This window comes from Zosterops lateralis (assembly GCF_965231275.1).
Source record: "Zosterops lateralis genome assembly, chromosome: 5".
Classification (NCBI taxonomy): domain Eukaryota; kingdom Metazoa; phylum Chordata; class Aves; order Passeriformes; family Zosteropidae; genus Zosterops; species Zosterops lateralis.
Genome location: NC_139766.1, coordinates 66,897,758 through 66,915,917, shown reverse-complemented (window position 1 = coordinate 66,915,917; position 18,160 = coordinate 66,897,758).

Sequence of the window (18,160 nt, the reverse complement as noted above, 5' to 3'; positions counted from 1 at the left end):
TGAATTTCAGCACCTCCAGCAATGATAGCAATATTGGTTTCTGCACAGTCTAAATTTCATTATATTAGAGTCCTTGTGCAAAAAAACTCAGTGGACAATTAAAAAAAAAAAAAAAAAAAAAAAAGGAGAGGGTTGTGATGGTGTTGCATGCTGTGCTTTGTTTCCAGGTTTTTGCAGAAGAATGTAGAAAATACTACTACATCTCCTACCATCTCAAGGGAACAAGCTTCTCCAGGAGCAGCTGCAACAGATCAAACAAGTAGTGGAAGCCTCTAACTCTCATCCTTTTTGGAAGAGCTAAAAAGACAACTCCTGTCTCCCACCCTTGTAATTTACAAATTAATTTCGGCAGAAAAAAATTATTCTGAAAGGCCTTCCCGTCTGCCTCGTATAATTTAATTCTCACTTCAGATGTAAAGGTTTGTGGCAAAACTCCACACTTGTTTACAGAAGTTAAACCCCATGTTTACCCAGTTATAACTAAATCAAAGTTTTCTGCCACAGCATTCTGTTTACTTGACTCACTTGGCTCCCTCCACAGCGCCTTCAGTGACACATCCAAACGTTTTGTGGTTGGTAGCTGCTGCCTCCTAATCTTTAGTGACAGCTCAGCTCAATCTCTGGTGTTTTCCAGGCTTGGAGAGAAGACAGAAAAATAAATATCTTTTTTTTCTTATACTCACTGACATTTTTCTTCTTTTCTTTTTTTCTTGTCTTTTACCAAACTCTCTCTTCAACAGAGGTTTTCTGCTTTTCACTTTTAATGACTGAGCTTTCAAATTCTGAATTTTAATCGATAGCTGTGGCCTGAGATGTTTCTCACTGTGTACTCATGCTTACTAAAAGAGGTTTCTAGTGACAAAGACTTTAAAGAAATTATTAATTTGTTTGATGTCTGATGTAGTAAAATTCCTGTATAAAGAAAAAAGTAACTTTTTCCCTGCTTTGTTTTTTCCTTACCTCCTTTGCTTTCCATTTTAGAAGGGAAAAATCAGCAGGAGACAAGGGGGCAACACTGAAAGAAAAACATGATGAAGAGCAGTCTCAGAAGATGGGCTGTGAGACAGAAAGCCAGTGCTTTTGAACAGCTCTGGTCACTTGCAGTCACACAAGAGAGAAGAAAGGGAGAATTTATCAAGCCGACACTGTCTCCCTGCTCCGAGTGCAGAGACCGATCATTTTCTGTCTCTTGGCTAGTCTTTGTAATAAATACAGGCTTGGTGTGTAATGAAAACCAGCTGAGTGTTCCTCAAGGTACAGATACTTTCTTTTCTTCTGATTCCAGCTAAGATTGTTCTTACTCTTCATAATCTCCCACAGCTGCCAAAAATCCATCTTATCGTTGCATGAGGTGAAGTTTCCATTAACAGCTATTATGGTAGCAGGGGTCAGGCATCCAGTGTCAAATGAGCTGCTAAAGAGAAACACTGTGCTAGAAAATCCTGTACTAGGGGAGAAAACCTCAATTGAGGTGTGTTTTATTATTAATCTGAGTCGTTGTTATATGCAGATGTGGCTGGGCTGTACTGCTGACAGACCAGTTTCTGATGTCCGGGAAAAGCACAGGGAAATTTGGGGCGTGGATGAGGTGGGAATACACATCCACTTGGCTGGCTGAAGAGGAATTTTAATAGTTTTGATGATGTTCATCCTGTCAGCCAAGCAGACTGGCTGCTCCTTAGGCTGAAGGACTCTAATGAAGAAAGCTTTGGCTATAAACATCATTTGCCATTTCAGCACTCACGTTGCTGCAGGTGTGGTTCCTGACTCCCAGTCATAGCTGGGGAATAAAATAAAAGCAATAACCATAACAGCCCTTAGTTTCCAATCACCTAATGGAAAATGAGAAGCTTCCCTCAAAAAGAAGCAGCACCACCTCAAACATTTTCTTTTTGAAAAGATCTTTCTCTAGTTAAGGCATTTGTATTGAACACATTTTTTATTGTTCGTGAATAAAAATATTTTAATGCCCTTGTAGCATGGTGACATATTTTCTTTTGGAATTACCTACCTGAAAGACATACTGCCTGGAAGACATTTTGACTAGGAACACCCTGAATGTGTCTTTATAAATCTTTATCTACATCATAAGTGCATCAAAGCTATAATCATACAGGTAGACACATTTTGCAGTGCCAAATGATAATTGTCAGGGTGCTACACCATGAACAAAGACAGAACAAAGGAAATTAAAAAAAAAAAAAGTTTTGATAAATTTAGCAATTGTTTTGCAAACTTGCTCAATTTTAAAATAATAAAATGCAGTTATTTCGAAAACCCTCACCAAAATATTGAGTACCAAAATATTAAGTATTGTATTTTAAAAATTACTTTTGACATTTGAAAATATAAAGGAGTAAAATATTTTTGGAAAATACTGGCTATTTTTCAAAGAATCACAACATAATTCTTTCTACAATACCTCAACATTGAAGGCCCTAAATTCTAAATTCAGACTCTACCAAAAATGCCACAGCTGTCAGACACCAACATTATTGCAATATCTCAGCAACATCCTGCTGACATGTGGCCACCCTTCCTCTTCCAAAAAGCCATCTTGCAAATTTATGTGTTAGGTTGCGTGGAGAATTAGACTTGGTTTGTCAGCCAGCAGCATTTTTTTGTGACATGGAAAACTATTTCCCACACAGAGGTGTGAAGACCCTGCACTGAATTTAGTCCCACGTTTTGCAGCATTAAAAAAATCCCTGCTGTAATTAAATTGTCACAAAGCTCTTACAAAGTTACTCACAGGAAAGCACATGAAACCCCATTTTTGCTGACCTGTTGGAGTAAGTCCAGAGGAGGCCACCAAGATGATCAGAGGGGTGGGATGGACTACCTCTCCTGTGAGGAAAGGCTGGGAGAATTGAGGTTGTTTATCTGAAAAAGTGATGGCTTTGGGGTGAGCTAATTACAGCTTTCCAGGACCAGGGAGCCTGCAAGAAAGATGGGGAGACACTGTTTACAAGGGCCTGGAGTGACAGGACAAGAGGGAATGGCTTCAAGATGAAAGAGGGAAGACTTAGATATCCTAAAGGAAGAAATCCTTTGCTGTGAGGGTGGCAAAAAGCTGGAAGAGGTTTCCCAAAGAAGCTGTGGATGCACCATCCCTGGAAGCATTTTGGACCAGACTGGATGGGGATCTAACAACCTGATCTAGCAAAAATTATTCCTGGCCATGGCAGAGAATTTGGAATGAGATGATCTTAAACGTCCTTTCCAAGCCAAACAATTCTATGGCCTGCAACTCTGGCAGTCAATTTGTGCAAATCCAGCACCCAAGACTCTCCCACCAGAACCTGGGAAGCAGCTTCCTCCCAGGAGGAAATACACAGGTGCTTTGTGGCAATGCCATCACCACCTTGACCCCAGGGCCCCACAGAGGCTGGCAGAGAAGAAACAATAAAGGCTCTGGGGGATAACTGGGAAGCAACAGAGCACTATCTGTAGTGTCTTCACAGAGCCCCACAAACAACACTCTTAATCTGTACCTTCTATCACAAAGAAATGCTATAGGAGCAGAAAACTGCAGTACTAAGTTGCTTTTTCTACCCTCCTCCCCTACTGAAAGCAGAGGTGGACATTTCAGTGATGAAGCCAAATGATCTGAAATAGTCTGCAGCCACTCCTCAGCTCACAAACAGAGATATACTGTCTTCCTTAGTGCTAAAATGTCAAGAAAGAGATTAAGTCATAGGTTTGAATCAAAAGTATGTTGAAAAAAAAAGCTATTTTTAAAATGGATTAATTGAAATGGTTTTTCACTTGTTTCAACTACACAAAACCTTGTTTTATGGAACACAAAAAAGTGTTTTGGGTTTTCTCTTTTCCTAACTGGGAGAAGACTCACATATATGTCATGATTTCTGGTGGAAATCTGGAATGTTTCAAAGTATGGTGATAATAGGAATACCAAATCAATGGGCATCTCAGTTGGATTAATGGCATGAAAGTGAAAACATACATTACTGAATAAAGGAGAGATACTCTGCTGTTTAGAAATGCATTTAGAGTAACTGTGAGTGACCAGCAGATTACAAAGAACATTTTTCAAGACGTTGTTTATGTTGAAACAAATCTTTTGTAGCCTGTGTTCTGCTCCTTAGTGCTGGGGTCCTCCTTAAATATGACTGAGATTACACAAAGATAAAATGGTTAAACAGTTAAAACAGTAAAACAGATACAACTGGTCTTAAAGGTCTTTTCCAACTTAAATGCTTCTCTGATTCTACAACATCAGCACTTCTATTGTCCTCTCAATATTACAAGCAAAAAGAGCAGTCTGCATGCACGAATCTCTGATGAAACGATTTTCAAGGCTCCTGTAGTTTAGCACATTTCTGTCTTCCAAGTAAAATGGGAAGAGAACCCAGACTGAAAGCAGAACAAGGTGGGTTGGCTGAGGAAGGCTACCACATCTTGCTGCAGGGCTGGCAATCTTTTAAGCTGCCCTTTACATGCCAACTCTCTCTCTCTCCTTCATAAAGAAGGGAGGATTTTACCACCCTACTTGCAAATACATGCAGAGAAAGATATAGGAAGTGGTATCTAAGGTGGACAGGACCCCTGAGAAATTGTCAAACAAATCACTGATGGATGAGATCAGCAACAATACAAGTATGATAAATTTGAGACAGGAACTGAAAAAACAAAACAAAACAAAACAAAACAAAAAAAAAAAAAAAAACAAACAAACAAAAAAAAAAAACCAAAAACATAACAAACAAACAAAAAACTAAAATAAACTGAAATCTGTTTCTACCATCGAGATGCAGCTGTAGACATTAGTGCCACGGGAAAATGTGGAGACAAAACCTGAAAATAAAAAGTTATTGCAGGATACGTGGACATAAAAAAAATATAGATTTGAAAGTAATGTTAAAAATGCTTGTCTTTTATCAGCATCACACTCAATGTAGCTCGTGATTCTTTTGTTTCCTTAGTATTGCAGACTTCTTTGTGGACTACCACCAAACATCAGCAGCTGCAAGGACAGGGAAGGGGCTGATTTAATGTAGCAGCTCCCTTACTTCCCCTTGTTTCTGTCTTCCTCACAGTAGGAATCCATCACATTTATATGCACCAGAGCAGAAATAACAGTATTTCCAGCTAAAACTCTAACACAAATTAAGCTCTGCTTTGTTGGTTACTATTAAGTCAGGAAATACTTTTTTTTCCTGAGATTTTTTTTACAAAAGTCAGATGTTTTAATCCATGTTTCTTAGACAAACTTCTGATTTCATTAAAATTTGACCAAATTAGAAATTAAAAGTATGACATTTGTTTAGGAAAAAAAAAAAGTGGATTGAGAAAATATGAGCACAATCATGGTAAAAATGTCTTTTGTCACTGTATTATCCTCTCTTGATGGGGGTCCTTGATCAAGCAATTTCTTTTTTGATGCTTTACAGTCTCTTTTGTCTTGTTGAACCTGGTGCTTCATGAGAGGTGGCTGAGCCCTAGCCCACAGGGGAACAGGGTACATAATAAACCCAATGTAGTTTTCACTAGTCATCATATCCACACTCCCAGACAGATTTTTCATTGGGGCACCTTCTGGATTTCTTTCCATAGATAATTGAATTTCCAAGTAAAACATGAAATGAACTGTTTTACATTAAAAAATAGCTTTGATAAATAACTTTCAACCTGTCCTACTCATTATTACACACTTAGTATTTCCATGTGTGCTGAGGAGATGATATTACACCTGGATTAATCATACATGCCCTGAAATACATAACTGCACCTTCACCATCTGCAGGAAAGTTGTGACAGGCTGGTAAATAACCCAGGAGATGCACCAGACCCTGTTTCCGAGTTTAGCAACAGGAAAATAAAAGCATCAGGGACACCAGGGCACTGGAGCAAAGCAGTGTGTACTGGCAGGCTGGGGTGGCTTTATTCTCTGCACAAGCAGAATGGTGCATGGCTTATTTTTCTGTCAGGGAGCCAGGAGTTCATAGGTAGTGGGCCTGAGTCGATCCAGAGGTAACTGGAGGGAATTTCGCTCACACTCCAGCATTGTCCTCTCAGCACAAGGCTGGCTACTTTCAGCAGCAACTTTCTTCTCCCCTCCACCTCCTCTGCCCTTTTCATTATTACTGCTGCACTCAATAAGGTAGCAACATATGGGCTGTTTTTTCCCAGTCCAGCAACAGTAAGTGTTAAGTAGATGATAGCTCCAAAATGCAACGTGTATATCATATTTTGTGACTAACACGATCTCCCAATCAGGACATTTTGATCTTCCAGTTATAGCTAGGGGACTTTGGCAGGAAATGATCTTTTTACGTGCTCTCATAAACTCTGAGAAAGTCTGGTTTTGTTTCATCCTTTCTGCTAAAGAACACCAATAGTTTCTGTTTGGTTTCCCAGTGTATGTTTACCAAGCTGATAAAGACTGCAAGACGGATCGAAAGAAACACTTGGTTTATTTTCTTTTATTTTGGCAATGTTAAGAGTGTGGAATCCATCTCAAAACCAGGAGAAAAATAATTGGCGTGTCCCAGTTATTTTTTTTATACACAGGCACACATGAATGCATGCACACACACAGATTTTAGGGGGTTTTATGGGTACCTTCTTGACTTGCAGCCAAGCCATGTCAATGCGAGCCAGCTCATGTATTTAATCGTATCAGCATATAATGGCAGACAGATTTTCTTCCTTTCTGTGCTGCAGCACGAGAAGCTTTCCTAGGAAAGCTTGTTTGTTACTAGGAAAGAGGAGAGTGCATGCTAAGGGAAGTAAACCCCTTGTTTCTATCATCCAACAGAGATTAAAAATACAGACACATCTAGATGATAAACTGAAACACAGTACCATGCCCTCTGTGTAATTTATGAAATACATGCCTGAACTAATAAACACCTCAGGGAATACTTAGTGGTGAGTTAAAGCCCTAAGTGTGCTGGTTACATTAAAATCAGGCTAGACTAGCTTGATGTTTTGCTCTTAGGTACAGGCAACAAAACAGAAGCTGCAGTCCAAAATTCAGAAAAATCTGCTGAACTTTCAGACCTCTGTGTCTCTGTCTCCCTTTCCACAAACACACAACCCCCTCAGTAAATTCTAGCCAGGAAATAACAAGAACAAAAAAAAAAATGCTTGGAAAACACAGATATTATTGTTTGGTTATTATGGTCAACATTCAGCAGAAATGATTATATGCAAAAAAATATGCTTTATGCCTTTTAGGCTTAAAACTTATATTAGACAACTAAAAGGACTGCAAGTTCTTTATCCAGAGCGCTGGGTTGAAGGTAAGGTCATTGCTTGCCAGCAGGCTATGACTGACTCTAATTAAACATTTTTTATACCACTCATCTGTGGCTGGGGAACATGTCATTAAAATACAGGAAACATTAATCTGCAGATTAATGCTATAAAAAGAAAACTTTTACACAATCTTTACCCAACAATTAAAAGAAGCTTACAAAAACATTAACCCTTGGAATGCTACAACACCACCACTGAGTAAGAGCTCCAAGTGGATGTTACTCTGATGATTACGTGTTTCTTCATCAAGTCACACCAGATTTGCACCAGTGTGCAGGTACTTATCCCAATTCTGTTCCATTCTTTTGCCTCCATACTCACAGACCTTAAATTAGGGAATTGGTTATGTGCATTTACTGCATTTTGACTATTTGGTACAAACTTCAAAAGCTTTTCAGAGAAAGAGTGGGTGATCACTCTATAAATCCCTATGTCTCAGGCTAGTCAAGAGCCCAGCATATACTGTTAGTTATTCATTATTTATTTTTATCAAGCACTGTGGTCCATCTTGAAGCAATTGCATTTCTGTGTGAAGGCATCTCCATGCTAGCTCCATCTGCTCATGAAACCAAGAAATGCTTTGGGGTAGGAGGGTAGAGACAGAGGGGGATTTATGGATGGACACAGATTTCTATGCTCTTGTCTGTTTACCAGAAGTATGCAAAGTTTGCTGTTTCTTCTGAGACGGTATTTAGTTATTGCATTGAATCCCCCCATTTATTTCCTTTCCTTTCTGTAAGGAGTTATATTTAGGTTCAAACCCCTCAAAAAGGGGTTTATAGAGATTAGAAATGGTGTAACTGGTAACATTCATTTTGTCTTAGATTTTAAAAATCTATGTACCTACAGAGAGCACATTCAGTATTTTGTAGGTATGCAACTAAATTTGAGGACATATTCCTTCTATTGGTACCTATATATGAATATGTATAGATGAAGAAAGAGAACATTTATATTTAACTTTTCAATCTGCACTTTTAGAAATGTAGCACACAGTTTCACCAGTAGCATATTACCACTGCTTTTACTTTTCAGGTTTTTTCATAACAAAAGGTCTGTCATCCAGTCCTCACTATTACAAAAGCATTTAGTTAAACTAGTTAAAGAAGTTCAGATTGTTGCTGGAACCATTGTGGAAATATTTACAGTAAAACTCACCTGGCTTCAAGTATTGTTCCAAAGTTGAAATCCAGCCCAGCCTTGGAAGTTCACGAAGGTTCATTAGCTTATTTGAGCAAAACCCAGGCTCGTTTTCAAGTAAACTTTGGCTGATATTTAGTTCTAGATAAAGGGCACAGTATGATAGTGATATGATTAAAATAGCTTGAATGAAAACCCTCTGTTCCCTCTTGTGAAGTGGAAGAGAAACATTATTTTTTTTGGTTACCCATTCAACGCTCATAAAATCGGCCACTCACTTTCGGAGGGAGGTTTACTGCTTATGCTCACAAATACTCACTGAGCAGCCAAAGGATTTACACAGTCAGCTAAGAAAATAGAGAATGTGGGCAAGTGAAAGCAGGGTTGGTTATTTAGGGAGTTAAAATGTCTCCAAAACTGGAACGAGCCAAGTGTGTTCTACCTTAGCAAGAGACAAAATGGGAAAACAGCATCCTCCAAATCCTTACAGACTTAAAATTCTATACCACATCGTTATCATCACTGGACAGGTTTATAAATTAATTGTTTCTTATTGTCCATTAACCCAGTGACCCAGATTTTACTGCAGCTCAGATCCAAACAAAAATCTTTCTAATCAGATGGGAAAGGAAGATCCTTAATGAAGTTCAAGGACACACTGAAACCTAGTCTGCCCTACCATGCCATACTCCATGTCCCTAATCTGCAGAGAGCTACAGCTAGTTTGTCAGGATTAAACAAGGGAAGAATGAGAAAGTATTATTACCTCCTCTGAGGCTTCAAACCTCGGTTGTCAGTCTGCTGTGATGACCCTGGCCACCTCCAAGGCTCCCTGGAAAAAAAATAGGAAAGGAAATAAATAAATAGGGGTTCTTAACATGGCTGCAGCTCTAAAGGGCATCCACTGCTATCTTTTTTCATCCCATAGAATATTGTGAAGAAGGACTGCCTCAACCATATGAAAATATAATAAAATGCATATGTTTCTTTTATATATGGAAAAGGTATGTAATTAGTTTTAGCTTAAAATAAGAAAAAATGGGCTGGATGAATCTGTGCTCACTATAAAAGAGAAAAGAGCACTTTTCTTTTTTTTTAGAAAGGCTCTTCTTAAAAATTCCTAGTAAAACAAGCAGATGGACTAATTTCACTTAAGCCAAAAATAATACACAAGGGGAGAAAGCCAAGCTTGAGTCTCCCTTTGTAGGGAGTGTCAGGTATATATTTAGAGGGATCCACATTTTCCTTGGCGGCTTAGGACAGGAATCAAAGGCATACCTTTGCTGCTTAACAAATCATTATCTTTACCTTTGCTGCTTAGGAGAAGAGGACCAGAAGTCTCAGTTGAGTATTGAACCTTCTGGTTGTCCACATAGTTTTTAGTTCATTCCCTGGCTCCACTTTTGGAGTCTTCCAGCCAGCTCTCTTCAAGACAAAATGAGGAATTGAGAATTTTAATCCTGATGCAATCTGGATTCAAGGAGGGACCTGCTCCATGATGCTGGATCTGGAAGCTCTACCTTGGTTTGTGCTTAACGATAGAAATACAACTGAATGGATTTTTCAGAGGCATGGTAATGTTTTCAAGAGGTAAGAAAGGCTTTTAGGAAAGAGCCTTGCCTTGCGCCCTTATAGGATCTTAGAAAACCTGGTGCAAGTTAAATTTGTATATATTCAGATATGAGCACGTCCCAGTACTACTCCTCTATACTGCCCCTCTCTTTGACAGGTATGTCAGAAAATCAAGGCTATTTCACAAAATTCCAGGTTTGATTTTGGACACAGTTTGATACAGTGCAAGTAAAAGACCTTCTAGTTAAAGCATAGATAAAAATGCTCTTCCTAAAAAAGTGGAACATATCAGGTTTTGGGTTTCTCCTAATCAGCTACTTGTAATTTTTCTACTTAACTAAGGGAATTTTCCCTCTTTCAGCTCAGTCTGGGTTTGCCCTATATTTTCTCTCTCCTGACCTGCTGAGGAGGGGAGTGACAGGGCAGATTTGGTGTCCAGATCTGGGTCAACCCACCACACAAGCCAAGCAACCAAAATCACAGGGTTAAGCATGAGGAGGAAGGGGAAGGGAAGAGGGAAAGGGCAAAGAGAGAAAGGGGAAAGGAGAAGTGGAAAAGGAGATGGACCATTTTAAAAGGTGGTAAAAAACAACTTAAAACAATCCTTTACTTATAAAAACAAAGCCAAAATTAATCACAAGCTCAAAATTATAGATCTTCCATATTTATACCAAGTTGCCCTTTGGAATACTCACATTTTGAGTCATGGCTATGCAGAGCAAACAGTACTAGGCAGTCTAATTTCTATTTACAATTTAAAGTATTTCTGAAGTGGGCAATCCCCGAGTGAAGAAAGAATGTAAACTCAGAATATGTGTTCAGTAACATTTGCTTAGTGAGAAAAGTAGAGTTGCTACTGTGGCTCACTATTAAATCTGAGTAGCTGGGTCTGAATGATTTATGTGTTAAGTTATTAAAAGTAAATCAAATAAATACATGGGAACACCAGTCAGTCCGTTTGCTCCCACTAAACCCCCTCAGGTTATTTCTCATATATCAGCAGTGTGGCCAAGCAGACTGCAGGGCTGTTCAAGTGTCATGATAATATTTTGGCATCTTCAATAAGCAGTGACAAAGGGGAAGACTTTTGACACTCTCAAAAAGGGTTTTGGAAGTGTTTAGTCATGAAATTATGACAAGTTGTGTTAATTAATGCTGAAGGACCCTTCTCATGTCACTTTCCTTAATTTCCTTAATTTCCTTAATTATCTTAGTGTCTTGAACATTTTCAGGACATCTTTGAGACCCTATGAAATATATTTATGTACATGAAACATAAAATACATTTCCAGAGTTTCAATCCTGCAGTCTTACTGTATTTTCTTCTTCCAAGTTTCACAGTGATTAAGTTTCAACATCAGTTTTCTTAATGAGTCATAATATCTGAAAATGATTTTACTATAATTCATTTTGACTCATAGAATGAATCACAGAAGGGTTTGGGTTGGAAGGCACCTTAATTATCAGCCAGTTCCAGGCTCCCTGCCATGGGCAGGGACACCTTCCACTAGATCAGGTTTGCTCAAGTAGAATGTGTCCCTGACCATGGCAGGGACAAATTAAATTTAAGTTAACCAAGTTAAAAAGATTTAAAATATATCTTCAATCAAAAAGGCTTACAGGCATCATCTCAGGCTTTTTCCTAGTGTGACTATTTTGCACAGAATATTGCAAACCATATATAAATTGCATTCCTTTTTATAAGGATATCTTTCAAATTATGTTCTCTGTTGTGGAAACTTTCCCATACACAAAGAACTTCCATTATATTTTACTTTATTCTAATCCCAGTTATGCTTGTCAGGATTCATGAAAGCTCAGTGCACTCATTTAAGCTGTGAGAGAACAGACTTTAGAGGACTATGCCTTTTTGGACTGCTCTTCTTTCAGGTTCACCTATGATTAAATAGTTTGGGCCCACGTTGTTTCTCAAGGAGACTTACAAAGAAATTGTCCACATTTAGGATCTCAGCCAGTGAAACAATTTCCCTTTCATATTCTTTCTTACTGGAACACCAACATGAAAATTCGTCATATTTGCTGAAGGAATAAAACATAGTTTTTATGTATGAGCATGCTTCCCAATTAACCAGTTCCCATGGCTGTCATAGACACACAGAAATATCACTGGTTTATATCACTGGATGTGTGTTCTGACCTGGAAAATTGTCACCATTTCTAAACTGGGATGTATCTCTGAAACTGCCTTTGAAGAAGTCTACCCAGCACTTCTGAAGACACATCTCACTGTGCTTTTCAGGGTGATCTTTTTATCACACAGGACTTGAAAAAAATGCACAATTAAAGTAATTTGTTTGGTCATCATATTCCTGCTCCAATCATCACTCCTTTCTAAATTCACAGCTAACCTTCATACTCTGAAACAGGTTATGAAGTTTCATAGAGCTACTTCTGAGGACCAACATTGCCAAGAATTTATATTTCCTGTTATTTTATTTAATAAAAACAGGAGTTTCACATAAAAACAGTGTTGGTACTCAGTGTTTTCTTTCCACATGAATATTGGCTTTTTAAAAAAAACAACAAAACCCATTAATATCCCAACATTACTTTCTTTCCAGAGAACCTCTCCTGGTATCCCATGTAAGTTCAGTTGGTTGGTTTGTATTCCCAAGGATTAGGTTCTCAGCTAGACTGCAAAATACAAGTTACTGGGAACCTTCATGAGGGGGCCACCATCCTTCTCTGAAGGCCAAAAAAAGGGCAGATGAAAATGGCAGTACATCTATGCCAGCACAAGTGGCACAGAAAGTTCTCTTTAGGAAACCTCACATAAACTAGGGCCAAAAAAGAGATTTCAGCCAAACTTTTCAGTATTTGGATTGCCTCTAAATCCACAGACAACACAGACAAAACATTTCTTATGCTGGGAAAAAATCCCTTATTTTTAAATTCCATTTTCCTATTAAACAGAATAGCATTTTCATAAAATAAAATACTCATATTAATGAGCTTTCTGTACTGACCAACAGGGAAAGAGTGAGAAATATGAGATTATTCTTATTGATTCTTATTTCATTACACTCAAGGAATAGTCTGCAGATACCATCTGCAGGTAAATCCTGGCATTAAATTGACACAAACTGCAGCCCAAGACCACCTCCGAGCTCAAAATTCAATCCTATCCATTAAAATTTTTCCAAACCATTTTCAAATTCCAGAAGAAATTTTAAAATCCTTAAAAAAAATAGTAATGTTACGATGGAGAAAAACAAATAACTATTTATTAGTGTTATAGCTCATTTCAGATGCCAATTCAGATTCTGAAAAAAGCAGACTTGCATTAAAAAAAAAAAAATGGAAGTTTTAAAAAAACGAGTTACCATTGGGCAACAAATTACAAATTTGTTACCCAAATACATTACAAATAGATGTATAGATAAGTCTGTAAGTCTTTGGAAGTTCTGAAATAAAAATATGAGTTTTTATCTCAAAGAACAGGCTGTGTATTCCCCTCCCTACAATCAGAAAAGGTTAAGCTATTCTCTGAGCCACTTATTTTTGGGTCAGCGAAGTAAGAGCGCTGCTAAAATGTAAGGTTTCAACTTTCAACAGGAAATGTCTGCCTGGAGAAGGATTTTCTTTCTCAGCAGCCCCGAGTTTATGGTAGCAATCACTTACAGTGCAGGGAAAGTGAAAGGGAGAACAAGCACCAAGCATTGTACACGAAACTTTTTTGAAACAGGCTGTTTCCATCCCAGAGGGAAAGTGGTAGGTGTTCTCTGACACTCCTAGTTTATTTACAGAAATCCATAAGGTGTTCTTTTCTTGAGCACAAGTGAAATCAAGAAACAAGAGAGTTTTTCCTTTCACTTTTCCAAACCTCTCGAAGCCCAAATGCTCTCCCAGAAGCTGTTTCCTCAGGGACACCTTCTCCATGCTACACTAAGCTCTGTCTCCTGTCCCTTTACCAGCTCCTACATCAGATTCTTTCATCTTTTCCTCATCTCTCCCACAGATAGGTGAACAATCAGAAAACAAAGGCTGGGAGAACTGTTCTTGCTTCCAATTGCCTTCAGTGAGCCTGTCCTGTGAGGAGACCCTGTATGGGTGACTGCATGTCATTCTTTTGGGTGGCACCACAGGTTTTACAACTGTTTCATCTCCTTTAAAGCCCTAAAATTGCACTGGCACACTAATTCCCTCAGGTTTTCAGGAAACGTTATCAGCTACAGAGTTTATCTTTCTTTTTTTTTTTTTTTTTCTTTCTTCCATTTAAATAATCTTTACTATATTTTAATAATGCATTTTAAAGCAATGATGAACAATAAAAAGAGTATTCACCAGGCAGTGAATAAGCAGAATGAAATAAGCAAAATACCTAAGGAACAGCATTAGATTAATATCTATCACTTGTTAGCAGGAAAAAAAATTACCCAGAAAGGAATGCTGTTATCTGAAAAATTCCTCTGGCTAGCCAAGGAAAAGCCAAGAACTTTTTCAGAGTCACGAAGATGAATTGTAGATTTCTGAGGAACTGGCACTCCATTCATTGATTGAGTGGTTTCTCATGCTAACAAACATCAGAGCACGAAAGGCTCTCATTTCATCAGTCACCTCCAAAGCACAGGTACAACAGCTGTCTGTATGGGCATAGAAGGAAATGTGCACCATGGGTGATTTTCACGAGGCAAAAGTATTTTTTTTTTCCCCCTTTTGGAGCCTCAAAAGCAACCAGTAGCGTCAACTTTATATGGATAGCTCAAAGTTACAGCAACAACAATAGCATTAGATAATTCTGACACAAAAAAGAGCTGAGGTGGAGTTGCCTTCACTTTCAAGATGGAGATCCTGTTTAAGCCCAGCTGGACTATCAGCTGGTTTCAAGCTTTCTGCTGAATTTATATTGAGTGCTAATGATCTCCAGCTAATTCCAGATTGGAGTTAAGAGTTTACAACAGAAACTGACTTTTGCTGTCCCAGAGGAAAAGAGGGAGTGAAATTATTATCTGAGGCTGTTTGTTAGGTCTGAAAACCCATTTAATGGATCAATAAATCAAACAGCAAGTGAAGCTGGTTTAGAAAGCAGGTGTGTGGATTCTAGTACTAAATAGGTGTTTCATGTGAGAGAACAGTGTGGGTTATGTTAGACTGAATGGAATCAGCTGAACTGTGTCCTGTAAATCCCAAAAGCAGGGTGACATTTGTTCTAACTTTACTATCCTTTCTTGTAAGAACACAGTAAAGTACCCTTGGACATGTAGCTTGCACAAAACGTGTCAGCAGACCATGCACGTAATATTTGGTGAGTTTTAATGCAGTGCACTAGTAACAGATAAACGCATGAGTGTTCATAAAGGTACATCAGTCAAGGGCTGCCAGGAAATATAAAAGACTGCTTAGTGCTCACATTTAGGATATTTTCTAATTTAAGAATAGTATATCACTGAAGATATATTTGGCCATCAAAGAAAAATGATGGACAAGACAAAAAGAAGATCAACTTGCTTAGGAAAATGAAAAGCAAGTGAATCCCTAAACCTCATCTTTCCATGGCATGGCATAAGGGAACTCCAGAGACAGCAGCTTTTTCCAAGTGATATTCAGCTAACCAGCAGATGTAGAGAAAGCTACCACAGGAAATGCTGCAAAAGCCACACACGTTATCCCAAGAGTGCTTCATTAGTCCATTGGTGAATCAATGTCCTTCACTGAAAGAGTGACATGTAAAAGGCTATCAGGATATCTGTCCTGGAATATTTTGAGATGTTTTTGTCAGCTTAGGGGGTTTTAATTATTAAAATATGCCAGACTGGGGATTTTTTTTTTTTTCAAAAATGGTAGAAATAGTAGAGAAAGCAGGTTTGCTTTCTGACAACATATAATACTTTAGTTTATGCAAATTTGAAAGGCACTGCATGTTACAATGGGCTGTAGTATACCATAACACTCAAGAGTGTCCACTCAACAGAAAGATTTATTCAGTAAAGTCACACTTTTTCCAACTCTGCTCATTCCATGCTTATGTATTGCAGTGGAATAATGCCAGAGACTTATTCCATTCTGTGTTAAATAAATAAACATGGAACAAATAGGTACCATGCAAACTTATTTTTCACATCACAGCTCTTTTAAGACAGAGTCCATATGAATGTCCCCTTGCCCCTAGAAAACTTTGTAACAGCAGCCTGGAGTATGATTCTTGTGATAAAGCCAATTCCAAACCAATACCCACTGATACTATCACTACAGCACCTTCCTCCATACAAATTTTTCCCAGACAGTACATTTTTGAGCTAAATCCAATAATCATCCTGAAATAGCATTTTCCAAATGTTTTCCAGTCCTTAACAGGCAGTGTCTAGTAAAGCATTTAGTGTAACCTCAGCAGAAGGAAACCTGCACTTCCAGTAAATCTTTCTAAGCATTCAGAGAATATTAAATTGGAAGGAACTGTCTGTTGGGATGTGATAAAAATTCAATATCAACATAGACAGTTACAGAAGTTGCTTAGCATCAAACAAAACCAGGTGCAAAATGCTCAGCTTAAATCAGGAAAATTTTATGCACAAAGCCAGAATGAAGAATGATTAAGCAGCAGCTGTTAAGAGGTTTTAGGGAGCACCATGGATCACAGGCTGAGCATAAATCAGAGTTGTGTTCTGTGGAGAGAGGCAGGCATCACATCAGGGTGTGTTTTACAATATTGCCTGTGAAAGATTGGAGATGGAGCCCTTCCTGTGACTCTGCCAGGAGGCTTCTGGACACCTGCCCTGGAAACACCAAACTGGGAACAAAGTTCATCATTTAGAGACTCTGCAAAGGGGTGGTGAGAGTAAGAATAAGTGATAAAACAAGGGGAAGAAGATGAGGAGACAGGGGAAGGAGAGAAAGGAGAAAGGAAAGGCTGAAGCTCCTTAATTAAGAGAAAACAAGAAGAAGGTGAGAGTGGTGCTCAAATAACAGAAATGAGAGCAGCTCTTAAACCCTTTGGACTTCCAGGAGTAAATGGACATAAAGTTATGGAATTAAACAACTTCAACAGCAAAGATGAGTTATACACTGGGGGGAAGCTAATAAAGCCATCAGGCAGGGCTAGGGAAAGCATGGGCCCTCCACCACTGGAAGCCCTGAAGACAAATGTGTTGAGACACAGACATACTCGATTCTCCCACTGGGGCAGGAGAGACCTCAGCAGGCACTTTCCAGCCTTACATCCAATTATGCTGTGATTCTACAAAACTACTGCCATCACAGTATTATTCATCTCTTCAGAAACTTATGCAGCTACTACTGAAATAAAATAAAGGGAGAAGAGGGGGTGATGAGGGTTTTTTAAATAAGTTTCTTGTGATGGATGTGAATCTCTGATAGGCTCCTGGGTGCCTATTAAGGGAACCTCCAGATGGATACAAGTCTAATATTTCCCATTTTGCCTTCTTTTTTACCCTCACTACAATTATTTAGATTCCATTTTGTTTATACTAATCCTTGTGCATCACATCCTCCAGAGCAATTTTCAAATACATCCCCTCAGAATAGCCCAAGAGATCCCCTGCATGATAAAGAAGTGCCAGGAATCTTTTTCTTCTTCTTCTTTTTTTTTTTTTTTTTTTTTAATGAACATGTTTTTGAGTTAATAATATGCTGAGGGAGCAGCTGCACTCAGCAAAACTCCAGCTATAAAACCCTGAAAAGCTTGTGTTTCTTTCACATCATACTGCAGCCAAGCCAGCTGAGCCTACATCTGCCTCAAATCACTGGCAGGTAAAGTTTGTGTCTCACTACAGGGATGAAGTCCCACAGGGTTATTTTATTTATTTGAAGCAGAGCAAACTGAAACATTTGGTTTAGCTTGAAATCATGTTTTTCCCCCAAAGTTCACATGAATTTAAATAGACTCTTTTTTTTTTTTCACTGTTTTGTTTTGATGTGTCTGTTTTTGCTGCATGTGCTGCATATTTGCAGCCACAAACAAAAGCCATAAAACTGATGGGGGATTGCCATGGCTCTTTGTGCTGCCATGTGCCTCAAGGACCATGACAAAGGAAACATAGTGCTTGCATTGGTAAATTCTGAAACACAGAAACTTAAGGTGGAAAGCACCAAGGCAAATTTGAGTTAACAAATTCTAAAGTTGGTGGGGTATACGTAACATTTAACAGAAATTCAAATAGCTCAGCTTTTCTCTTTATCTAACCCG